Below are 25922 nucleotides of genomic sequence, written 5' to 3'. Positions count from 1 at the left end.
ATCAGAAGTAGACCATATCTGGGAGATGCATTAACTCTCCACCCTGGGTTCTGATCCTGGGTTTTCCACTAGGAAAATTCACGGGAGGTCACTACCTCCTCCCTGACCTCTGAGGCGCTGGCTGGGCCTCCTGGTCTTGTTTCCTCTCACCCTTTAGAGGATGGCCACGCATCCATTTGGGCAAAGCTTAACAACACTCAAGATCCCCCCGGCCCCTGCTCCAGCCTCCCGTACTTGTGCAGCCCCAGTTTCTGCTGAGAGTCTGTGCACATTCCTATCTGAGGACAGAAGGGGTCGTGATGGGCTCACAATTAAGTCCTGGAATCCAGCGTGGAGTCAGTTAGTATGCAAGGCCCAAACTAATGTTGTGCAGCAGCCTGTGGGAGCTAGTGTGGCCTGAGGGTTCCCGGACTCTGAATCAGGCTGGCTGAGGAGAGGGGACAATAGGAAGCTAGCTCCTTCCACCCCACCTGAAAGAGCCAGACCATGCAGAGCAGCCTCTGACTGGCACCCAGACCGGCCGTACCTAGGGGCATGGCCCAGGCTGGTCCCTGAGGCGCCCTCCTCTCTTCCCGGCCTGTCAGCTCCCCTCTCCTCCGCATTGGGTCACCTGCCGCCCTATGGGCACCACAGGGAGGTGGCCGTTCCCGCTACCCTTCTTGGGCTCCCTCCCACCTGCAAATCACAGGCACACAGGTCTTTCTATTCAAGATGTCTCTTCGTGGAAACAAGAGTTAACAGAACTGCAGAAAACACCTCCAGAGGTTTTATAAATCTTTTTCTACCAGGAAAGAATTTCTCGCAGGCAGTGGCTGACTCCCAGTGACACAGACGGTCAGCAGCATTTAGGAGCCCAGCTGCTCCTCTTACCGGGGTCACACATTCCCTGCAATCAGGGCAATGCAAAGTCCTCCTAGATCCACGGGGTTTAGTGGTGTCTGCACACCGTAGGTCCCTCATTCATTTCTGTTCAACATTATTGTGTCTGTAAGTGCCAAGGATGGGGACTACAGTGATAAAGAGGATTGTGGGGTCCCTGCTTTTAAGGAATACATAGCTAGAGAAAGAGGTGAACGTTTATCATTGCAAAAATGGCTGTTATCATAAGCCTGGTCAGGGTGGAGGGTTCCTGAAGGCTTTTCCAGAGAGCCTTGAAGGATTAGGAGGATCTTGTCAGATACTGATGCAGAGAAAGACATGGCAGACAAAGGGAGCAGACTTGGCCATTCCTTAGACACACGGACGGGCCAGCAGCAAGTCACTAGCAGAGCGCTCAGGCTGGACGGGGAGACCTTTCTTTCTCCTCACCCCTCTCGGAGCCCCTCGTTGTCCTCCTCTTGTTAACGTAGCAGGGATTGGTGACAGGTGGGAAGGGGGCCCAATGGGCTCTCCACCTTCCTCTCAGTTATCCTCTAGACTCCCTCTCCCCTTTCAACTCCGCATCTACTAAAAAAGGAGAAGGGGCTAGTTAGGATGGCGCAATTGTATGGCATAAATGCTCAGAGGAGAATTTTGGAGTAAGACTTTCTGAGATCAAATTTAGGCTTTGCTACTTACTAGCTATGTAACCTTAGGAAAACCCTCTCTACACATCAGTTTCTTACTCTATAAAATGGAGATAATAGCAGTGCTTACTTTCAGAGGGTTCCTGTGGGAAGGAAATAACATATAAAGCACTTAGAAATAACACCTGGCATGTGAAGAGCAGCTGTAAATGCTAGCAATCATTACTACTCCCACCTCTAATACTATTGTTACAGGATTCTAAGTTATGTATCTCAGAGGCTCTTTGGAGTATCTCTCATTCCGGATTCCATAGAACTAATACCCCTAAACCAGTAATCCCCAAACTTTTGTGTGTATCTGGATTACCGAAAGAGCTATTGCTGCCACCACTCTATTTCAGGATATTCTAACTGGCCCAGGAATCTGTAATTTTATCAGTCCCTCTGGGTGCCTCTAATAAACAGCAAGAACTCTGAACTTTGCTGAGGCTGATTGTTTCCTCTTTCAGGTTTAGGCACTGGGCATTCTTGTCCTATTGCTCCTGCCCCTCAAGGCTGGATTAACTGTATACCTTGTTACCTTAGAGTAACATACCTGGGGAGGGGATTTGAATGTGTTTGCATCTTGTTAGCAATCAGGAAGGGATGTGAACCATCGGAACAAAGGATTTACTTGTTACAGCACTTAGTAGTCAGAGTAGGACTTCAGGGATCCAAGCCTGAGAGACTTTGATTAAACTTGGAGGAGGGATAGTGGGCAGGTCTAGGTTACAGAAGGATAGCCTTCTTGTCCAGGGGTCCAGGAGAAAAGGAAGAAGAGGACCAGGAACCTGAGGGTGGGGCAGAGCACTGGCTAGAACAGCCCTAAGCCAGGGAGGCTGGGATGCAGATCCTGGGAGGATATGAGCTGTCTTCCCACTGACCACTTGGGTCTCCTGGCAAGATATCTGCATTTTCCTCTTTACAACTTTAACATTTTGACCCATTTTTGCTCCTGTGATTCCTTCCATTTTCCCTTGAGAGGAAGATCTTGCCTCTTAGAGGAGGAGGGCCAGAAAAGGCCTTCAAGAATTCCCAGCCCCTAGAAAAAAACAGCATACATTGTTGCAAATGTTAGCTAAGGAGAGGCAGCTGCCTTTCACGTTTGCACCAACAAATGTTAAGCAAACAAATCACCCTTCAAGGCTGGTTCTCAGGGAAGGAAAAGGAAGGGATTTGTGATCTAAGGGCAAGAGTCTTAGCTGAGTTTGGTACATTTCAGTGGGGAGAAAACTTTTAGTTAAAAACTGTCTTAGTGCTGACCCAAAGGAAAATTGAGCCAAGTGAGCTAGAAATTTCTGACCTTGGGAAAATGGAAGGCAAAATACGGCTCCCCTCTGCCCCCAGGCCTAGAGGGAACACTGAGTTGATTATTGCTGTGCCTGCAGGTTCTGTTCACTCAATAAGATATTTTAAGGGTATAGTCTTTACCAAGCTGTGGCTTCAAAGGGAGCATGAAAGGTCTAGAAGGGATCGGAGGGCCTTCACCATGAGTTCTGTGACTGCTTCCCCTCTGTTCAGCTTTAGCTCCCACTCAGGCATAGGGTGTCGCTAGGAGATAGGTACACTTACTACTTTGGGGCCTTCCATGAAGGACAGCTGCTAAGGGTTTAGGCCCTGGAACGCCCTCAAATATGTATGCCTATCATTTCTGGTAATGTCTAGTTCATATTTTTCATTCTATTTCAAAAATGTTTAATCATTTCATATATTATGACTTCATATTCTGTATCTGATAATTTCAATACCTGAAGCCTTTGTTGGGAAGCAGAGGACTACATCTGTTGTGGTTGTTTATTTCTTGTGTGTTTACTGATCTTTGGTTTGTTGTTGTTCATTGTTGTTCAGTCACTAAGTTGTGTCTCACTCTTTGCAGCCCCCTGGACTGCAGCACACCAGGCTCCCTTGCTATCACCTGGATTTTGCTTAAATTCATGTCCATCGAGTCAGTGATACTATCCAACATCTCATCCTCTGCCGCCCTCATCTCCTTTTGCCTTCAATCTTTCCCAGCATCAGGGTCTTTTCCAGTGAGTTGTCTCTTCACGTAGGTGCCCAAAGTTTTGGAGCTTCAGCTTCAGTGTCAGTCCTTCTAATGAATATTTAGGATCAATTTCCTTTAGGATTGACTGGTTTGATATCCTTGCAGTCCAAGGAACTCTCAAGAGTCTTCTCCAGCACCACAGTTTGAAAACATCAATTCTTCAGTGCTCAGCATTCTTTACATCCAACTGTCACACCCATACATGACTACTGGAAAAAACATAAATTTGACTATGTAGACCCTTTTCAACAAAATGATGTCTCGTCTTTTAAATATGTTGTCTAGTAAGTTTGTCAGCTTTCCTTCCAAGGAACAAGCATCTTTTGATTTCATGGCTGCAGTCAATGTCTGCAGTGATTTTGGAGCCTGAGAAAAAAAAATCTGTCACTGTTTCCAGTTTTTCCCTTCTATTTGCCATGAAGTGATGGGTGCAGATGCCATGATCTTAGTTTTTTGCATGTTGAGTTTCACGCTGGCTCTTTCACTCTCCTCTTAGACTTTCATCAAGAGGCTCTTCAGTTCCTCTTCACTTTCTGCCATAAGGGTGGTGTCATCTGCATATCTGAGGTTATTGATATTTCTCCCAGCAATCTTGATTCTAGCTTATGCTTCATCCAGCCTGGCATTTCTCATGATGTACTCTGCATATAAGTTAAATAAGTAGGGTGACAATATATAGCCTTGATGAACTACTTTCCCAATTTGGAACCAGTCCATTGTTCTATGTCTGGTTTTGTTAATTTTTCACCCACATACAGGTTTCTTAGGTGATGGGTAGGGTGATCTGGTACTCCCATCTCTTTAAGAATTTTCCACAGTTTGGTGTGATCCACACAATTGAAGGCTTTAGCATCATCAGTGAAGCAGAAGTAGATGTTTTTCTTCTGAAATTTCCTTGCTTTCTCCATGAGCCAATGAATGTTGGCAGTTTGATTTCTGGTTCCTCAGCCTCTTCAAAACCCAGTTTGTACATCTGGAAGTTCTCAGTTCTTGTACATCTGAAGCCTAGCTTAAAAGATTTTGAGTATAACCTTGCTAGCATGTGAAATGAACACAATTGTATGATAGTTTGAACATTCTTTGACATTGCCCTTCTTTGGGATTGGAATGAAAACTGACTTTTTTCCAGTCTTGTGGCCACTGCTGAGTTTTCCAAATTTGCTGCCATATTGAGTGCAGCACTTTAACAGCATCATCTTTAGGATTTTCAATAGCTTGGGTGGAATTCCATCACTTCCACTAGCTTTGTTCATAAGTAGTGCTTCCTAAGACCCACTTAACTTCACACTCCAGGATGTTTAGGTGAGTGACCATACCATTGTGGTTATCCGGGTCATTAAGACCTTTTTTGTATAGTTCTTTTGTATTCTTGCCACCTCTTCTTAATCTCTTCTGCTTCTGTTGTCTTCCTTTTGTCCTTTATCGTATCCATCCTTGCATGAAATGTTCCCTTGATATCTCCAATTTTCTTGAAGAGATCTCTAGATCTTTGGTAGTGAGGTCATATTTGGTTTTTATTACCTGGAAAACTAAAATGATTCTTTCCTCAATTAGAATTTGCATTTGGGCAAATTTTACTAGAAGCACTTTTACTATAAGCACTCCTGACCATGGAAAGCTTTATACCCTTGAGAATCCTTGGCTTAACTGCAGGGTCTTGGGTTCAGCTCCCCTATTCTGCTGATGGCCAAAGACTTAGTCTCCTAAAGGCAGCCATCATACCAGCATGTGTCCTCTGGGCAACCTTTTACTTATGCTTACCATTCACAGTATTGGTTTTAGTTCATGATTTTTAAGGCCTGCTTTGGTCCTTGTAGAGTTATTCATTATGAATCTGCAATGAAATAACAACTGTGTTTTATATAGAATCTAGTTGTTTTGTTGCAGAAACCTTCAGAATTTTTAGTCCATCAAACTGCTGCTTTATGAAGTCAAGATTTAAATTTGTGTCCTGCCTCTGACATGTTCTAGCTGCATGATCTTGGGTAGGAAACTTAACCTTTTGAGTCCCAATTTGACTCTGTGAAAAGGCATGTAAGAATACTCCTCAGTGGTTCCCATCCATTTCCCACTGCCACACTCTACAAATTGAAATGGATGACATTCTCATGAATGACAAACCAAATTTTTATAATACTTACAACAATTTTTCAGAGAAGTAAAGCCCTACAATAAACTGTATTTGTCACAACTATTAATGTGTATGAGATGTAGTTACTATAAGCACAGACAAGATAAATCTCATGTTACATGAAATTTGCCTACTTTTACTAACTTTTCCCCCACCCAAAATGGCATTTTGGAATAGAAATCAACAAAAGGCTTATTATAGGAAAATTTTGATTCTGTGTTTTAATTCTACCACAGTAGTAAAAATGTAAATAATTTGGAAACTTTGGTATTCTAAGAGGTGTTTCGATAGCAAAGAGTTCACTCAAGCCGCTTTAGGGCATAGACAAGCTGGTGGTTATTCTGAAACCAGAAGGCTATTGGGATTCAGTCACTTCTCTCTCTCTCTGTGCATGTCTTTTTTTCCTTATGCCTCCATTCACTCCAAGTTTTTCCCTCCTTATAGCCTCATCTTGCACATGGTCCTCATGGCCTTTCCCTTCTCTGCCTCCTTCCACCTCAACTACCACTGCTAACTACCTCCTCCTTCCAAGAGTTCCACCCTTGGCTTCTGAAAGCAACCATCTGAGTGTCCTGGTTAATCTAGCCAGGGCTGGTCAGTCTACGAATGGCTGCCACTGGGTCACCTTTGCCCAGACAGCTGTATCTAAGACAGAATCACAAAGTTATAGGGGCTGTGGGCGGGCAATTTTCCTTAGAAGAAGTCTGTAGGCATGGTAAGTAGATTGCTCTTCCTCCTGTTCATGACTCCAGTTGTCTTGCTGTTCCTGTCTGTGATGCCAATTATCTTGCTGTTTACACTGTTCACACGGGTAGCTGAACCAGGGTAGGCAAGAAGCGAGCTAAGAGGCTGGGTGGAGACCTCAGGAGCCGCAGGAACTACAGACGCGTTTATTCTGTCCTGGCTGGCATGGCAGCCATAACACAGCCTCTCTCCTGGCTGACGCAGCAACCGTGGCAGCAGATACGCTATATTCTCTCCCCTCACGGCTGACCCAGCGGACACAGCCGTGAAGCAGCAGTAACCAGGGCTTTCAGGGTGAAGCTCATACCGGCGCACCGCACAAAGCAGCCCGCAACCAAACAAGTACCTCGTGACGCGCATGCGCAGTGCGACAAATGAGCTCAACTGTTACAGTCATTATTTGCAAATCTGGGGCGAAAGAGCCTGAACATGCCAGCTTGCCTATTTGCTCCTTCCCTACAGTAAGCTTTCACTGAAGAAACACTTTACAACTCTAGGGGAATCAACAAGGCAAAGAGTCTGTTACAGCAGTGTGTCAGGACGAGGTGATTATAACAAGCAAGGAGCCCAGCAGCTATTACACCCCCAGGCTCAATATGTGAGTTTCCTTCCTGCCAGAAACTTTCAATCCCCAAACATGGAGGGCAGGTGCTTTGCTGAGGTTCTCTTACAGTTTTGGATTTTCGTGGAATGAGTACATGCATATGAAAGTATTCCTGATAGTTGGGCCTTTGATATCCACTCCTTTTAGTCCTAATCCTCTATGTGTCAGCAATGGGAAGAGGCATCAGCTTTTCTGAAGTGACACAGAGGCCTAGGACAGAGTTGGCAGGACTAAGACAGTCTAAGGGCTGATAGTGTGGACTCTGGATCCAGACCTGGTGTGAATCCTGAATCCATCATTTACTATGTGACCTTGGCCAAGTGTCTACTTCTTTGTGTCTCATTTTCCTCATATGTTGAGTAAAGGTAATAATTATCTTTCAACAGTTGTGGCAGAGATTAAATGAGTTGACCCACACAAAGTCTTCGTGGCACCATAACAAATGCTCAATAAACATAAGTTATTGTACTCTTAAAACTTCCAGAGATCATCCTGCTGATCATATGCCTCTCCATGACCCTATTAATTCACTTCAGAGAGCTATGGATTGCCTCCTCTTAGAATCATCTGGAAGAGAATTTACAAACACTTCAGAAAGTTCTTATTACATCCCATGGCCCATTAAGAAGTAAGACATTTTTCTGGTTTTGACCTCATTCTGCTACAACAAACTCTCATGTCTTCTTTGTGTCTCCTTGTCCTCAAAATGAGACACAAAGAAGTAAATAAGAGGAGAAGAAGGGCATGGCCCCTGGCCCCTTGCCCATGTGTTCAAGGGATCCACAGCTAGAGACCAGCTCTTTTCCTTCCAAAAGTGGGAAGAGGGTCATGATGTTTTAGAAGCAGACGGTAGTAGTTGGAGAGAAGGGAAGGGAAAGTGGCTATGTCCAAACTTGTGCCTTCAGGGTCCGTGGCATCTCATCTTTCCTCTTACAATATTCCTTCTAAAGTACTTTTAGCTTAAACTGAATATTGAAATCCTGTCCCTGGATGAAATCGACAATCCTTATAATGACAGAAAAAAATGTAAATATCTGGTATTTTTTCCATTGCACATAGAGAGAACTTATGGAGTCTTGAAATATATTTGAGTTTTTTTTAATCCTTTCTTCAAAATGTTTCATTCCTCTGTTTTTAGAAGATAATGACATTCTCCAAGCATTTCAACCAGGTTTGTGAAAGTCTCACTCCTGTTCACACAAATCACATCTGCATCTGCAAAAACACAGAGAAATACACAAACATGTGATTCTGTACATGTTCAAATACACAGGCATCTACAAAATGGCACTCATGTATGCTTGTCTACACACACACACACACTTATCAGTTCAGTTCAGTCGGTCAGTCGTGTCCAACTCTTTGTGACCCCATGGAATGCAGTACACCAGGGTTTCCTGTCCATCAAAAACTGCTGGAGCTTGCTCAAACTCATGTCCATCGAGTCAGTGATGCCATCCAACCATCCCATCCGCTGTCGTCCTCTTCTCCTCCCATCTTCAATCTTTCTCAGCATCAGGGTCCTTTCCAATGAGTCAGCTCTTCACATCAGGTGCCCAAAGTATTGGAGTTTCAGCATAAGTCCTTCCAATGAATATTCAAGGCTAATTTCCTTTAGGATTGACAGGTTTGATCTCTTTGCAGTCCCAGGAACTCTCAAGAGTCTTCTCCAACACAACAGTTCAGAAGCATCAATTGTTCAGCGCTCAGCTTTCTTTATGGTCCAACTCTCACATCCATACATGACTACTGGAAAAATAGTAGCTTTGACTAGACCGACCTTTGTGGCAAAGAAATGTCTCTGCTTTTTAATATGCTGTCTAGTTTGGTCATAGCTTTTCTTCCAAGGAGCAAGCATCTTTTAATTTCATGTCTTCAGTCACCATCTTCAGGGATTTTGCAGCCCAAGAAAATAAAGTCTGTCACTGTTTGCATTGTTTCCTCATCTATTTGCTATAGATGTGATGCGACTGTATCCATAATGGGACTGGATGCCATAATCTTAGTTTTTTGGACGTTGAGTTTTAAACCAGGTTTTTCACTCTCCTCTTTCACTTTCATCAAGAAACTCTTTAGTTCTTTGCTTTCTGCCAGAAGGGTTGTGTCATCTGCATATCTGAGGTTATTGATATTTCTCCCGGCAATCTTGATTCCAGCCTGTGTTTCCTCTAGCCTGGCATTTCTCATGATGTACTCTGCATGTGAGTTAAATAAACAGGGTGACAATATACAGCCTTGATGTACTCCTTTCCCAATTTGGAACCAGTCCATTATTCCACGTCTGGTTCTAACTGTTGCTTCTTGACCTGCATACAGTTTTCTCAGGAGGCAGGTAAGGTGGTCTTGTATTCCCATCTCTTTAAGAATTTTCCACAGTTTATTGTGATCCACACAGTCAAAGGCTTTGGCATAGTCATTGATGCAGAAGTAGATGTTTTCCTGGAACTCTCTTGCTTTTTCAATCATCCAATGGATGTTGGCAATTTGATCTCTGGTTCCTCTGCCTTTTCTAAATCCAGCTTGAACATCTGGAAGTTTTCGGTTCATGTCCTGTTGAAGACTTACTAGGAGAATTATGATCATTACTTTGCTAGTGTGTGAGATAAGTGCAATTGTATGGTAGTTTGAACATTATTTGGTATTGCCTTTCTTTGGGATTGGAACGAAAACTAACCCTTTCCAGTCCTGTGGCCACTGCTGAGATTTCCAAATTTGCTGGCATATTGAGTGCAGCACTTTCACAGCATCATCTTCTAGGATTTGAAATAGCTCAACTGGAATTCCATCACCTCCACTAGCTTTGTTCATAGTGATGCTTCCTAAGGCCCACTTGACTTCTTATTCCAGGATGTCTGGCTCTAGGTGAGTGATCACACCATCATGGTTATTTGGGTCATGAAGATCTTTTTTGTATAGTTCTTCTGTGTATTCTTGCCACCTCTTCTTAATATCTTCTGCTTCTGTTAGGTCCATACCATTTCTGTCCTTTACTGTGTCCACTTTTGTATGAAATGTTCCCTTGGTATCTCTAATTTTCTTGAAGAGATCTCTAGTCTTTCCCATTCTATTGTTTTCCTCTATTTCTTTACATTGATCGCCGAGGGAGGCTTTCTTATCTCTCCTTGCTATTCTTTGGAACTCTGCATTCAGATGGGTATATCTTTTGTTTTCTCCTTTGCCCTTAGCTTCTCTTCTTATCTTTGCTATTTGTAAGGCCTCCTCAACAACCATTCTGCCTTTGTGCATTTCCTTTTCTTGGGGGTGACCTTGATCACTGCCTCCTGTACAATGTCATGGACCTCCATCCATAGTTCTTTGGTACTCTACCAGATCTAATCTCTTGAATCTATTTGTCACTTCCACTGCATAATCATAAGGGATTTAATTTAGGTCATACCTGAATGGTCTAGCAGTTTTCCCTACTTTCTTCAATTTAAGTCTGAATTTTGCAATGAGGAGTTCATAATCTGAGCCACAGTAGCTCCCAGTCTTGTTTTTGCTGACTGTATAGAGTTTCTCCATCTTCGGCTGCAAAGAATATAATCAATCTGATTTTGGTGTTGACCACGTGATGATATCCATGTGTAGAGTCATCCCTGTGTTGTTGGAAGAGGGTCGTTTCTATGACCAGTGTGTTCTCTTAGCAAAACTCTGTTAGCCTTTTCCCTGCTTCATTTTGTACTCCAAGGCCAAACTTGCCTTTTACTCCAGGTATCGCTTGAATTCCTACACACATATACCTGCAAGCATTCTGGTTCCCAATAGATGGCTATACTAAAACCTAACACATACATATGAACAAATAGTAAGTAGTAAATTGAGCCATTTCTGCAGTGTAATTGGCATAAAAGCGTACTTCATTTTATTGTACTTAACTTTACTGAACTTTATTGGAGCCATTTTTCCAACAGCATTTTCTCACTTCATGTCTCTGTGTCACATTCTGATAATTCAGTATTTCAAACTTTTTCATTATTATTATATTTGTTTTGGTGCTCTCTGATCAGTAATCTTTGATGTGACTACTAAGACTCACTAAAGGCTCCAATGGTACTTAGTATCTTTTTTTAGTAATAAAGTATTTTTAAATTGAAGTATGTACTTTTTTAAGACCTAATGCTATTGCACACTTAATAGACTGTAGTATAGTGTAAACATAACTTTTATATGTACTGGAAAACCAAAAAATTTGTGTGACTCACTTTACTGTAATAGTTATTTTATTGTAGTGGTCTGGAACCATGCCCACAATATCTCCAAGTTCTGCCTGTACCGACATGGAGCGCATAAACTCATGCATCTGTGGTGTGACTAATTCACCATAAGGTGTGGAGTTAGGGAAAAAAATTGCATCTTTTTAGGGAGGATCAGAAATCTGATTGAATCTCTAAATGTGCTGGATTCCCCCATCTCCTCCTTTTGTTCCTGGCTCTCAAGGGAAATGACTGAGCTTTGAACAGATTTGGGACTGGAGGATTATTCCAACTCAGAACAGCAGATCCTTGAACATGGGCCCTTGAGAGAGTCCTATGGAGTCTAAGCAATGTCCACTATGAAAAGAGTAATAAATAACTCCACCACTGTAAACAAGTGTCCAGCAAACAGCAAGTTTATCCTGTACCAGAGCCAAGGAAAACCAGGTGCCGATTATACCCCAGAGGGAAGGGGTGGGCAATGCAAGCACAAACTGTGTCCTGTTGTCAGAGAGAGACTGGAGGCAGGAAGGAGAGGAAAATCTGAATCTATAACCTTTCTTTTCATATACACCAGACTCATAAGTTTTCTTTATTTTAGCTAGAACTCACATCACAGCTGCTCTATTTACTTACCTACCGGCCGCATTCCTTAGAACAAGTTTAGTTCAAAAGGAAACCAGGCAAAGCTGGGAAAATATTTCCTCAGCCAGCTCCTCAGCTCTGTTGCCTGAGGAGAACATCCGACCCAGATGCCCTTTGAGTAAGTAAATACCATACCCCCCTCCCTGAGCAGAGGAGAGTGCATGGAAAAGGCAGAGAAAATGGCAGGCTCCCAAGGCAGGCTCATGCTGGGCTTGTTCTAACTGACTTTCCTCGGGTCCGTGGAGTCCAGTGGTGAGCTGGTGAATGTTCAACAGCTACTGCTTGGCCTGGGGGCTGGGGGCTGACTTGTAGTGTCTGTTGATTCCCATGGCTCATTTGAACTACCAGAATGAAGCCCCTGAACACGGAGTTGGGAAGGGATGTGCACTGGCACTCCATTTCTACCATTTCTATTTCTACCATTGGATACGATAGACGTACGTAACCTCCAGGATGTAAGTAATCATAAAATGCAATAAGATAATTAGTAAGTGATGAGTCTTGAATATTTATTGCCTTTGTTTCTGTCTTGTTTTTTTTTTTTTTTGGCTGTGCTGCATGGCTCGTGGGATCCAAGTTCCCCAACCAGGGATTAAACCTGGGCCCCTGCAGTAAAAGAGCCAAGTCCTAACCACTGGATTGCCAGGAAATCCCCACCTTTGTTTTTTAATTGTCAGTTTTTATAAGTTAATTTCAAATGATGTTGCATACCTTTAAAAACCTGCTGACAAAGTTCTGGAAAATTGAGCAGTCAGTCCTCGCAGGCCAGTGCGGGCTGCATGTAGGGCACCACTGATGGGGTCCCTCTGTAACTTAGAGTCAGGGAATAAATGCACTGGTGTTAAAAACCACTCCCACTAGAAGCAAAGGCCACATCACCAGGGGAAAGATTTAGAGTGGGTTCTGTTTCCTTAAGGAGATTCAGTCTTCAGAAGACAGATCAGATGACTGCTTGCAGGAGAACAGAGGTTGAAAAACAGCATGTGGGCTTTTTTTCTTGTTTTACCCACTGTGAGTGCTTGGCACATGAGTCAGGGGGTTCCACCTTACCCAGGCAGCGCCTAACCGTATATGCTTCAGTTTGCATAGTTGCGATTGACAACTTCTAGTTTTATTCCTTTCAGATCCATGTGCTCTAATGACAGTTCTCTGGCTGGGGTTCCCCAGCACTATTTAGGTCTCAGACCTTTGCCGTTTTGGCTGGAGGATTCTGGAGTTTCTGCGGCTATGTGCTTTTCCTTGTAACTCCCTGGACCCTGCCTACAGGAGCTGGGATACAACTTGTCACCCAGAGCTCTCATGTGGGAAACCTTCATGCATAAGAGAGACCACATTTTACTTGGCAGCTGGAATCAAGGGAGGCTACACACCTACCCCAGCCTCTGTCCTGCCGTTATCCCCTCTCTCTACTGAAGCATCAATTATTTCCTCTCCACTTGATCAAAACTAAATTTCTTATAAGACTTCTCTCCCTCCCTCTCTCTGTCTCTCTCTGCCCTTCTTCTCCCTGCTTCAGGCCAGAAGCTACCAGGGCCAAAGGGCTGGTGATCAGCTTATCCTCCCTGCTCGCGCCTTCTGCGTCTCATCTGCCCCTCTAGGTTGCCCTGATCTCCAATATCTAGATCTCCTAGATCTAGATCTAGGTTGCCCTGATCTCCAAGACTGTTGCTCAAGGAGAGGGAGGAGATGTAAGAAGCAAGAAAATTCTTACTTTAGTCGCTTAGTCGTGTCCAATTCTGTGCAACCCCATGGACAGTAGCCTGCAAGGCTTCTCCATCCGTGGGATTTTCCAGGCAAGAATACGGTAGTGGGTTGCTATTTCCTTCTCCAGGGGATCTTCCCCACCCAGCAATCGAACCTGGGTCTTCCACATTGCAAGCAGACTCTTTACCATCTGAGCCACCGGGGATAGGCCCAGTTCTTAGTATGGTATAGTGCTGATATTTTTTGTCTTTAGCCAGCTTTCTTTTATGGGTCTAACATACATTTTTTAGTGATGTCCTGTTGGGATCCTGTGATGGCAGCTTCCCTGATACAGATGGTGCCCTTCCTCCAGCTGCCCATTTACCATGCCTCCCTTAGCTCATGGCTTTCCTTTGGTCCACATACTCTTGTTGGGGTTTCAAGTTTCCTTCAGGCAGTCATCCTGGGCAGGGCTCTCTATATAATTACAGGCCACCTTCCCTACTCCTGTCCCACTGTTTTGGTCCCACCAGTGAACCATCAAAGTAAAGGGGTGTGCTGTTGTAGTTCAGTCATGAAGTTGTGTCCAACTCTTTGGACTGTAGCACACCAGACTCCCTGGTCTTTCACTGTCTCCTGGAGTTTGCTCAAACTCATGTCCATTGGGTCAATGATGCTATCTAACCATCTCATCCTCTGCCACCAAAGGGGATGGACACCCTCCAATTTCTGTTCCTCCTAAGATCTGGCCAATTTTCCTGGGTTCCTGTGTATGTTTCTTGAGGCAACTTGAATAAGCCTCTTTTCCTTGCCTCCAAAATTCACCTAGGGAACTTTCCAAAATTTTCCTCTCATCAAATATTTCTCTGTAGGACTGCTCCCTCCAGCAACACCTGATTTCATCTCATTCAGTCCTGCCCTACAAAGCTGGGCCAGGGAACCACCAAAGGAGGCATCAAACACAGGGACTAAAACCTGAAACCAGCAACAACACAGGAAATTTCAGGACTCCAACAGACTAGTTGGAACCACTTTGCCTAGTGTTTCCTGATTGTGCATGCTCAGTCACTCAGTCATGTCCAACTCTTTGCGACCCCATGGACTGTAGCCTGCCAGGCTCCTCTGTCCATGGGATTCTCCAGGCAAGAATACTGGAGTGGGTTGCCATTTCCTCCTCTAGGGTATCTTCCCCACCCAGGGATTGAACAGGCATCTCCTGTATCTCCTGCACTGGCAGGCAGGTTCTTTACCACTGAGCCACCATTACTTGATAGGAAGTCATTATGTCTAAATGACACTCCAGGGCAGGGGTCGGAACCTTCCGGAGGATGGTGAAACGAGAGGATCATGGCTTCCCCCAGACTGTCTTCCCAGAGGCATTCCAAAAGGCACTTCATTTCCTGAGTTAGAGTAAATACCAAGTTCTTTCTTGGGACAAGTGTTGGTTTCTCCTTGCAAGCCAGAAGGATGCTGCTTGTTCCTCAGACCCTTTTCTACTGTTTATATTTCCTTCTTTTTCTTCGTCTTTTTGGTTGCATTAACCCCTAACTCTACTCCATGATCTTTAGCAGTTTTTGTCTTTTCTAGTCTCTTTCTTGATGGGAAGGTACTTTCCTTGCCTGTCTATACCTAACTTTTTTGTTCTTGTTTGTTTACTATGGACATATGTCCTTTTATTATCTCCTCACTACTGTGTTTTTGTTCCTTTGATGGTCTTAGCTTCTAATGCCTTTATTTTTCATGTTGTTTACTTTTTGTACATAATAGTACTTTGTTTCCTTGTAAAGTATTTACGATTTTAAAGGTTTTATTCTTAAGGATTTTTTTTCTGTTTTATATTTTTCCAACTTCTGTTCCTGGCTTTAAATTTTTATTTTAATTTTCTCCTCTTCTTGTTTTTAAAATTTATATTTAGTTTGATGATTTGTTTCTGTCATAGCCAGCAAGAGAGTGGGTGCAGGAATGATAGCAGTAGGACGAGGCCACCCAGTGCAAGGGGATGATGGGCAACAATTCACCTTCTGGGCTACTCTGCAGTCATCCTCAAAACTTGCTGATATGACTCCCCATTGTTCTATAACTGACATTTGTCTTGCTTTGGGGCATCCCAGCATCTTTTGAGCACTCTTCCTGGTATCTTTAGGGTATCAGCTTTCTGCTTCACGCTTGTCACCACAGTGCTGTAAAACCCAGGATGCTCTGCACTGGGGTACCACATCCATGTTCCAAGCAGGAGGACGGGAGGAGGGGTCGAGTCTGTGAAAGAAGCACAGGCTTCCCCATGAATCCCCCACACTCTTCTGCTTGTGTCTCACTGGCTAGAACTTGCATCCCTAGCTCTATAGGAGTCTTGGGTAGTGAGAATAATATAGAAGCCTCTAACTCGGTCAAAGTATTTACATTTGTTTTGTCTTGAAATAATGTCAAACTTAGGGAAAAGTTGCAAGCATGGTACAAAAACCTCTTTTCCCAGAACTGCTGAGAGTAAGTCTCTGACTAATGCCCCAGAACCCCTGAAAAACTTAATGTGTGCTTCCTACAAAAAAAGAGGGGGAGTGCGGGTATTCTTCTCCATATTGTGTAACTACAATACAATCATAGAAATCAGAAAATTAACATTGGTATAGTACCATCTTTTAATCCCTAGGTACCATTAATGTTTTGCTATTTGTCTCGAAAATCTTTATAGCAAAATTATCCAGTTTGGCATCACATGCTGCATTTAGTTGCTGCTTCTCTTTAGTCTCTTCCATCTGGACCAATTCCTTGGTTTTTCTTTGACTTTCATAACTTCGTCTCTTTTGAAGATTATAGGTTAGTTATTTTGTTTCCTCCTGATTATTTTCAGGTTATGCATCTTCAGCAGGAATGTCACAGGAGTGATCTGTGTTTTTTTCGTTGCACCCTAACAGGTGAGGCTTGATTTCAGTTTGTCCTGTTACTGAAGGGGCTTTCATTACTTATACTGGTGTCCACTGGGCTTCTCCACTATGGCATTTTTCTTTTCTCCTTTGTAACTAAAAATTTATTTTATGATTGGTATTTTATGGGCAGGGCTTTGAAACACTCAGATACCCCATTCTTCCTCAGACAGTTAATTAATTTGGACCAGAAGTCAACAAACCCTTTGTGTAAAGGGCTAGAGATATTACTATCTAGTAAATATTTTTAGCAGGCCAGGAAGCCAAGTTGAGGATATTATGTAGGTACTTTCATAATGAGAGGAAAAAAATTTTCAACATTTTCACTGATGAAATTAAAAATATAATTATTGAGTACATTTTTTTTGTAGTGCAGATCTCCTAATGAGAGCAGAATTCTTTGGGGGGTGGGGGGAAGTTAGACTTACTTGGGGTTCAAGGTCAGTGTTCCCAATTATCAAATTGATTGCAAATGTTCCTCTGAAAAATCATTCTGAGCCTGGGGGCTGTACAAAATCAGTCAGTGGGCTGGATTTTGTCCACAGACCATAGGCTTCAGATTCATGGATCTGCCTCTGTTGCTAACATGTATTTTGAAGTTGAAATTTTCTTAGTTGACTGGTACAAGCCCCTTTGAGCTGACCTCTGTGTCCTTTTGCCATATCCCTATCATTCTTTGAGCACTTCCTTGCCTTTGGCACAAGATGCCCTTTTGCACCAGCCCTGACAGTAGCCATGGATTCACAGAGCTCTTGTGTCTCTCAGCTGAGAATGAGACTCAGAAGCTATGCTTTAGGTGCCAGCTGTGCTCATTGCTCCTGGGATGTCACTCTTCCCAGGCCCTCTTAGGGGACAGAGCTAGGATATACACATGCGTTTACCAATGCTTCCTATTCCAATATATTACCACAGGGGTAGACCCTGATGCTGGGAAAGATTGAAGGCAGGAGGAAAAGGGGATGACAGAGGATGAGATGGTTGGATGGCATCACTGACTCAATCGGCATGAGTTTGAGTAAACTCCAGGAGTTGGTGATGGACAGGGAGGCCTGGCATGCCACAATTCATGGGGTCGCAAAGAGTCGGACATGACTGAGCAACTGAACTGAACTGAATTGAAGCAATACCAGTCTGAGGACTCAACTCTATGCCCCATGAGTACTTCCTTGGTGGCTCAGGTGGTAAAGCGTCTGTCTACAATGCAGAAGACCTGGGTTTGATCCCTGGGTTGGGAAGATTCCCTGAAGAGGGAAATGGCAACCCACTGCAGTACTGTTACCTAGAAAATCGCATGGATGGAGGAGCTTGGTTCAGGCTACTGTCCATGGGGTCAGAGAGTCGAGCATGACTGAGTGACTTCACTTTCTTTTCTTTCTACTTTACCTTCTGGTGAATGGGAGCAAGAACCTATTTTCCTGAGTTGTGTTAGCAATGGGGATTGTTCTGCCTTGTCCTTCAAGTAGTTATTTCCCTAGCCTTGGGCAGTTTCCTCATATGCATGTACTGGTCAGTACTCAGGTTAAAACTTAAGGGAATCCCCTGCAGATCTCTGAAACTCTGTGTGTAGCTCTTTCCTCTCCAGCTCTGCTTTGCTAAGTCTGGCCAACTTGAGCTTCCAAAACTGAACTCTAATCCTTAATTCAGGGACCACGTCATTTGTCTTTCTTCTCTCAGAAGTCATTATCCTATGCTGTCTGTTGTCCAAACTCTGAAAACCATTATTTGATGTATTTTGTCAATTTTTTAAAAGTTGTTTAAGGTGGGGAAGGGGGCACCAGGTCTGGTCCTTGTTACTCCATTACAGACAGAAATGGAAGTCTTCATGGTCTTTACTTGACTGGTTGTCCACAACCCCAACTACTTAGAAAAAAATTTAAGGTAACAATACATATTTGCAGAAGTATATTGACAAAATTCTAATACATTAGTACATAGATCCAACTTTACCACCACTGTGACCTCCTCAATAGATGATATTCCTGGGGATGACTCCTCCTATGGGGAGGATCAATTGAAGTGTGCAGCACAGGAGACAGCCTATGATTAGTGAGAGATTTCTGCCCATTTTCCCACTCAGATCCTAACAGACTGTAGTAATAATAGTCTGCTTACATTTACTATTACTATTACATTTACAATATATAGTAAATGAGTGTGATGTTATCACTGAGGAAATCCTAAAATTGCTTAAAATGCAATAATATCTCCCATTTGAAAAACAAAACAAAAACCTCTCCCTCCATTCCTATTCCAGCTATTGTCCAACTTCTCTATTCTTTACAAATAACTTTTGAAAGAGCTCTCTACTCTTGCTCTTCCATCTTTTCTCTCTCACATTCTGTCTGTCAGACTCTGGCTTCACCATTTCACTGAAACGGTTCTTGTCAGGGTTCTTGTCCTCCACGCTGCAGACCCAGTAATTGTTCCACATTTCTTATCTTCTGTAGCCTCTCATTTGGGCATAATTTATCATGCCCTCTTTCTTGAAACCTTCCTTTCCTTTGGCCTTTGGGAAATCACTCTCATCACTCTTTTCCCCAGTTCAGTTCAGTTCAGTCGCTCAGTCGTGTCTGACTCTTTGTGACCCCATGGACTGCAGTACACCAGGCTTCCTACCTCACTGGCAACTCAGTCTCTTTTGCTAGTTCCTCCTCATCTTCTGACTTTTTTTAAAATCCATACTTGCTACCTAAATGATCCATCGAGTCCATTCATATATTGATGATTTCCAACTTTACACCCCTATTCCTACCCCCATCCTGCATTTAACTATTCTCTTCAACTGTCTATGTGTTATACATCTCTAAGAAAGCTGAGCACTGAAGAATTGATGCTTTTGAACTGTGGTGTTGGAGAAGTCTCTTGAGAGTCCCTTGGACTGCAAGGAGATCCAACCAGTCCATCCTAAAGGAAATCAACCCTGAATATTATTAGGAAGGACTGATGCTGAAGCTGAAATTCCGATACTTTGGCCACCTGTTGTGAAGAGCTGACTCATTTGTAAAGACCCTGACATTGGCAAAGATTGAAGCAGGAGGAGAAGGGGATGACAGAGGATGAGATGAGTGGATGGCCTCACCGACTCAATGGCCATGAGTTTGAGTGAACTCCAGAAGTTGGTGATGGACAGGGAGGCCTTGTGTGTTGCAGTCCATGGGGTTGCAAAGAGTCAGACGCGACTGAGCGACTGAACTGACTGACTGACTGGATACTTAATAGGTATCATTAGACAAGTCTCAAACTAAACTTGATCTTTCTGCAAAAATCTATGTATCTTGTAGTCCTCAATAAATAGCATCACCACCCTACCATTCAGGAAGAAAAACTTGGGGGCTAGTCTTTGCTTCTGTCATATTCATATGTAATCCATCAGCAACTTCTATCAGCTCTACCTTCAAGTCTAATAATTTATTACCACTTCTACCAGTACACTGTAGTCGAAACTGCCACCAAATTCTCCAACAGCTTCTTATTTCACGTTGAGTAGACATAAAGTGTTTGCCATGGCTCACAAGGCCATTCATGATTAATCATCCCTGCTAATTCTCTGACTTTGTCTCCTGCCTTCCGCCTCTCACTCTGATTCCACCACTCTGACCTCCTTGCACACTCTCCTCTTGCTCACCTGCACCTGCTATTTCCTCTTTGCAGAACGCTTTTCCCTCAGGTATCCCCATGGCTTGCTCCATCTCTTCATTCAGGTTTCTATTCAAATATGACCTTTTCAAAGAGATTGAATTATCACTTTTGCCTTACTCATCTTTAAACATTTATAACCATTTGCCAAATTGCTGATTAAGTAGTTATATATTCCCTTCACCCCCACTAGAATGTCCCATGACAGCATGACTGAGAATCACTATCATAGGCTGTATAACAAATTATATTAAAAAACAAACAGTAGCTGAGAAGAGTGATTAACAGGATCCAATGCGATAGAGAAGTCCAAACTGATACGAGCTGGAAAGTAACCACTGGATTGGGCAGCTGAAGGACTAGCAACGCTGAGAACAGTTTGTGCCAATTGTTGTTGGCTTAAGCCACTAGACTGCAGTAGATTGGTGACATCCTTTCCTTCATAGCCTCCTAGTTCTTTCCTCAAAACACTCTACTTCACCCTTCACAGCTCTCAGTCCTAAGAGTCACACGGTCATAAGCGTGTATGGAACATCCCCATGGGGCACTGGCAGTGTCTGCTCTCTAGCAGGGCACAGTCTGGTGGAGGAGAGTCCAAGGAGCTCCCAATCAGATGGAGTGTGTGTGTAGAAATAATAATCATTAAAAAAAGAACAAATGTGAAAAAGAAAATCTGGACTGCTCCTAAGATCAGTGAACACAAGCTAAAGGGATGCCTGGGAGAAGAGGCTGACTCCGGAAGGCAGGCACCCCCGCGGGTTCTGCCGTCCCGGGACCAACTGGGGTGTGACGTCTGGAATTTGTAGCGCATCAGCCCTGCAGGGCCCAAGGCTCTGACCCCTTTGGAAAACTGCTCTCTTCTCTGACAGTGGAGGCTCTCTCCTCGGAGGCCTAGGGCAGGCAGGTTTCCCTGGGAGATGTACTCTAGTGCCCTGCAATCAGGGTGATGGATGAGGAGGCAAGAGCTGCTCGCAGCCGCTGAGACCAGTGGGGCTGAGCAGGGAGAGAAATATGGCAGTGACACAGCTTGTGTGTAGAAAATGATAAACGCCCAAAGGCAGAACCCTAGGGAGCACCAGGGTTAACAAGGGGAGTACAAGAAGAAGGCAGAGAAGGGCTGTCAGAAAAAGATGGAGAAAACAAGAAATGTGAAGACAGTTTCACCCTGAGAGAGCAGACACCAACAGGGACTGCTGAAAGTTCTAGAGAGGTGCTCGCTGTAAGATCTAGAAACACCTCCTTTGGATTTGATCATTAGGAAATCCCTGAGGAAGTTAGGGAGAGCAGTATTAGTAGATAGGAAGAGGCAGAAAGCAGATTTCAATGGGCTGAGCAGCAAATGAAAAGTGAGGCAGAGGGTACAAGGTCAGTGGGGTGTCTGGTTTAGTGAATAAAAATATAAAATGCCCAGTTAAATTTAATTCATCTGAAATTTGAATTTCAGATGAACAATAAATAGTATTTTTAGTGTTACTATAATAAACCAATTATTTACAGTTTATTTGAAATTCAAATTTGACTGGACATCTTGTATTCTGTGGGGTGATCCTAACAGAATGGCATGTGGGCTTCTCGCTCAAGCAGTGTGGCAGGGAAAACAGGAAGAGTGCCAGGGACAGAGCTGGAGGGGACCCAGGTAAGCGGAAAGTCATGTCTAGGTGGGACTGTCTGACACGTAGAACAGACAGCAACACTACCTGTGGTCTGTTCGCAGACTGAAGGGAAAAAGCTTGTGGTGGGAGAGGCTGAAAGACGCAGTTGGGGCGGGGTCGGGGGTGGGACGGAGGGAATAACTGATTATGTGAGTCATGGGCCTCTAGAACTTCTCACCATAAGAAGCAGACAGTCCCTCCCCAGCCCTCCAACCCACAAAACAATTTTCCAACTTTAATTTGCAAGTGGCTTCCTGCTATTTTGAAACTGTAGGACTGTGGGCCTCATATGGGATCTTGCTAGTAATTTTTTTTCCTTTGGCTCTCTCTTTTCCTTGGTGTTTTAATGGCCCACCACAGCAGCAAACATTTTTCTATACAGATTAATCCACTTTGTCAACTTCATTTCTCAAAATCCCATCACGAGAGCAAATCGTTTTTGATGACTAGTTTGCATTTCCATCTCAGGGCACAAGCCTGGGGTTTTGAAGCAAATGGATCAGACTAGTACTGTGACCCAGCTCTTCCTTCCTCTGTCTCTGTTTTTAATCTCACTGAGAATGGTGACTTTGTCGAAGTCCTTTTTGATGATGAAAGAATGATATCATTGGAGTCATCACATGATATACTCAACAGCTGGTTTTCTTCTTTAAACCTGATTTCAGGGTCACGTCTGGTTTGAAAAATTGGAAAACTGATGTCTTTCTGTTTATTTTTATTCATCTTCCTCTAATTCCTTAGATTTCTGCCAGATTGGTAGCCTTCATGATTCTTGTTTCTATGCTTATGTGACAGAAAGAAAAAGCATCCCCCTTTCCTCAAATCCTAACCCTAAGTCTATCTGGTCTTAGCCCAGCCCACCAAGGCTAATTCTTCATTGGATTTTAGGCATGCAGACCCCACAGCAGAAGCAGCACTGTGGCTTCACTGCTTTTCCTAAGAATGTCCCTGGCTGCTGTTGTGATGTTAGCAATGCCCCTTCTTCACAAGGATCTTTGAGACTTTTAATAAGAAAAAAAAAATTACAACATAGGGTTATACAAATTCCTTTTTTTCCCAAATTACTTGTTCTATATTACCTTCAAGACAAGACTTTACCAGCTTTGTGTTGAAGAGAGCACCAGTGGACTGTCCACAACACTGCTTGTCTTGTTTCTGATCAGCTCCAGGTGTCAGCAGAATCCATGATAAGTGGAGAGCAATTGCTTTGAACAGATATCTTCAAGATAACCCATAACTGTGCCTTTTGCTTCCTCTTTCTAAATACTCTAGTTGGAGATTGGTCATCTTTGACACCTGGAATTCAAGACTGGTTGGGGATAGGTTATTTCTGGGACCTGATCTCAGATGAAATATCTCCACCCAGTTAATGAGTAATTTAAAACTTTTTCTTTGGTGCTTATCCCAAAAGGCAGACAAGTGCAGAGTAGGCTGGAGCTAAAGCTCCAGGACAGGACATGAAAGGGAAATTTCCTTATGGATCAAAATATTTGCAGGATTTCAAACAGGCCCCTCTGTTGACTGACGTCCTTTGCTAAGCTCACCAGGGTACCAGGATGGCATGGCTCAGTTCAGGGGGATGTCTCCTGGAACATGTGGCCTAAATTACCTTATCTGGAGGTCGAAGATGTCAGACTGTTCAAGACAGAAAGGACTTTGAAGTTCTGTAGCCCAGGCGCTGCCAGACTTTTAATTTCATGGTCTGTAAGGACTTGAGGGTGGGGGGAATAAGGTTAAAAATAACAGGCTGTCGATCTTTATTTTGCCAGTTGAGCAAATAAAGTACTTAACTTCTGTCATCATTTCAGAGAAAGACACTTTAACATAAAAATATGAAAGACTCATTCTCTTACTCTTAACATAAAGAATATATCCCAGTTCTTTCCCAGAGAGTCAGTGTCAAGCTTACAACGTTACATAAATATATTAGGACACATATGTGCATGTGTGTGGATGCACATGAATCCAAATGCATATATACTTATCATCATCTGTCTTAGTTTTTCTTTATCACATAGACAGCTGTAGTGTGCTGATTGAATACATGGACTCTGGGGCCAGAACACCTGACTTCAGACACAGGCTCCACTACTCATGGTCTGAAGAACCTCAGATGAATTACTTAGCTACTGTAAGCCTTGGTTTTATCATCTAGTAAGAAAAGGTGATTACACATCTTTCTGGAATCATTGTTAGGATTAAACGAGCTAATATGTGAGAAACACTTGGCATAAATGAAACACTCAGTAAATAACAGTCATTACTAGTATATTCCCACAGACAAGGAATTCTTTCTAAACTGGCCTCTGGAAATGGCTGATAGAGCAAATCTTTCCTCTTCCAGGTAAGGAAAAACTGACCCAGAGTAGACATGACTTGTCCAGCTAAGGTCCATGGCCAGTTACTGAACATATTGGGTAACTTGAGTAGAACTCAAGTCTATTGACCAAGTCTGATGTACCTCTGAAGTTTCCTAGACAAAACTGAATTTGGCAAATGGATGGAATCACTGGGCATTTATACAGTGTCTGAAGGGATGGGCAGGGAGCTGGCACTTTAGTCTGGTGCAATGAGGTCAGTGGAGAGCCACCAGGAGGAAGTCTGGCCGCTGCAGCCTTCCTCTCTCCTTCCTCCAGCCCCAGAGAAACACAGGACGGGGTTCCAGCCCGAGGTCCCCTGCGAGGCAAGAGCAGGTGAGAGGCCGAGCACCTCCCCGCGCCCCCTCCTCCTGCCCTCAGTGCTGCCTTGGGACCCTCGCTGAACCCCTCAGGTCCCAGTGCTCACAGCCCTGCTGGGGGCCCCCCTTCCGCTGCAGGAGGGTCTGCTCTCCCGTCACCAGTCACAGGGAGATGCCCTGACACTCTGATCTGTTTTGGCTGTTGTGATTTTGGGGCTATTCCCTACTTCCTAAGCCTTGGTGAGGGCCGCTGGATCAGGTAGGATTGCACTCAGTGGTTGGTAACAGACCCACGTCAGCGAGGCTGCTTTTCTATTTCAAGAAGTCAGGCTACCTAAAGCAGGCTCCTTCAGCCTCTCCTCTCCATCATCCTTTGCTTATCCTCATGATCGCCTCCTGATCACACGTTCCAAGCAGGAACAAGAAAAGAGACTACGATAAAAAGGAAGAGGTGGGCCAATGTCGGAAAATCCCAACTTTCCCACAAAAGCTCCAGCAGCTTCTACAGATGCCTCATTGGTCAGAGCTGGGTTACAGCTCCTAGATGCAAGAGAGGCCAGGAATGGCCATGTTGGATCTGGGCGACAAACTGTGATTTATTAGTAAGGCAAAAATGGATGGATAGTGGCTGAGAAACGTTGTCTGCCAGGAAGGCATAGCTAGAATAAAATTGAGCCTTTGTTTCTCTTTATCTCTAAAGTCTACTTCATCAGGTCACATTTGAAGGAAGTCTTACGCCAGCTCCAGAAACCTGGAAGTTTATATGAGTCTTTACTGAAACCTCCATGCACGTGTGATCACACAGACACCCAGCCAACCTTCTTTACAAGTCTTTCTATACTTTCATCTGCCTCCTTCCAGTGCTGTTCCAATCCTTCTCTTCCTAAACAAAGTCACACCTCTGACCTCCTCTCCTATGTTTCTGTGTTTTCCCTCATTGGTCTCTATACCCTTTCTTGTGGAAATCTATTTGATCTCTGGGCTTTCACAAGTCTAGGGGAGCTTCCCTCGTGGCTTAGACAGTAAAATCGTCTGCTTGGAATGCTGGAGACCCGGGTTCAATCCCTGGGTTGGGAAGATTCCCTAGAGAAGGAAACAGCAACCCACTCCAGTACTCTTGCCTGGAGAATTCCATGGATGGAAGAACCTCATAGGCTCCATGGGGTCACAAAGAGTTGGACATGACTGAGCGACTTTGCTTTCACTTTTTCACTTTCTACTCAATATCCCTATAAGCACAACCACAGCTGAAAACAAAGAATCTGGGAGATTACATTGAAGCCTGTAACACATCCTTTTCTATTTTCTCTGCTACCCAGATAATGAGTGAGCCAGTATAAACTCTAGCCCTGCTTACAGACATTCCACACACCTACAGACACCTGTCAGGGGCCAGTGAACCCCTCTCTGCCACCACGGAGCCCTCCCCTCAGCCTCCTGCTCCCCTT

The 25922-nt window shown here is 43.8% G+C and overlaps 2 long non-coding RNA genes across 3 annotated transcripts; one reads left to right on the top strand and one right to left on the bottom strand.

Moving 5' to 3' along the window:
* Positions 1–1060: 1060 nt before the first annotated feature.
* On the bottom strand, positions 1061–6803 carry LOC145507720 (uncharacterized). 2 transcript variants are annotated; one of them, XR_014055053.1, is made up of 2 exons: positions 3293–6803; positions 1061–1443 (listed from the first exon to the last, which is right to left on the bottom strand). It is a non-coding gene; the product is annotated as an uncharacterized LOC145507720 (long non-coding RNA). The 2 variants fall into 2 exon arrangements; XR_014055052.1 differs by having other exon boundaries at positions 1061–1446; positions 3293–6788.
* A 60-nt stretch (positions 6804–6863) lies between these two features.
* On the top strand, positions 6864–25161 carry LOC145507719 (uncharacterized). Its single transcript, XR_014055051.1, has 2 exons — positions 6864–7061; positions 24434–25161. It is a non-coding gene; the product is annotated as an uncharacterized LOC145507719 (long non-coding RNA).
* Positions 25162–25922: the final 761 nt, after the last annotated feature.

This window comes from Giraffa tippelskirchi, chromosome 5, assembly GCF_054371585.1.
Source record: "Giraffa tippelskirchi isolate mGirTip1 chromosome 5, T2T-mGirTip1v1.2.pri, whole genome shotgun sequence".
Lineage (NCBI taxonomy): Eukaryota > Metazoa > Chordata > Mammalia > Artiodactyla > Giraffidae > Giraffa > Giraffa tippelskirchi.
Note: the sequence above shows the minus strand (reverse complement) of the source record. Positions and strands in the feature narration are given on the sequence as shown.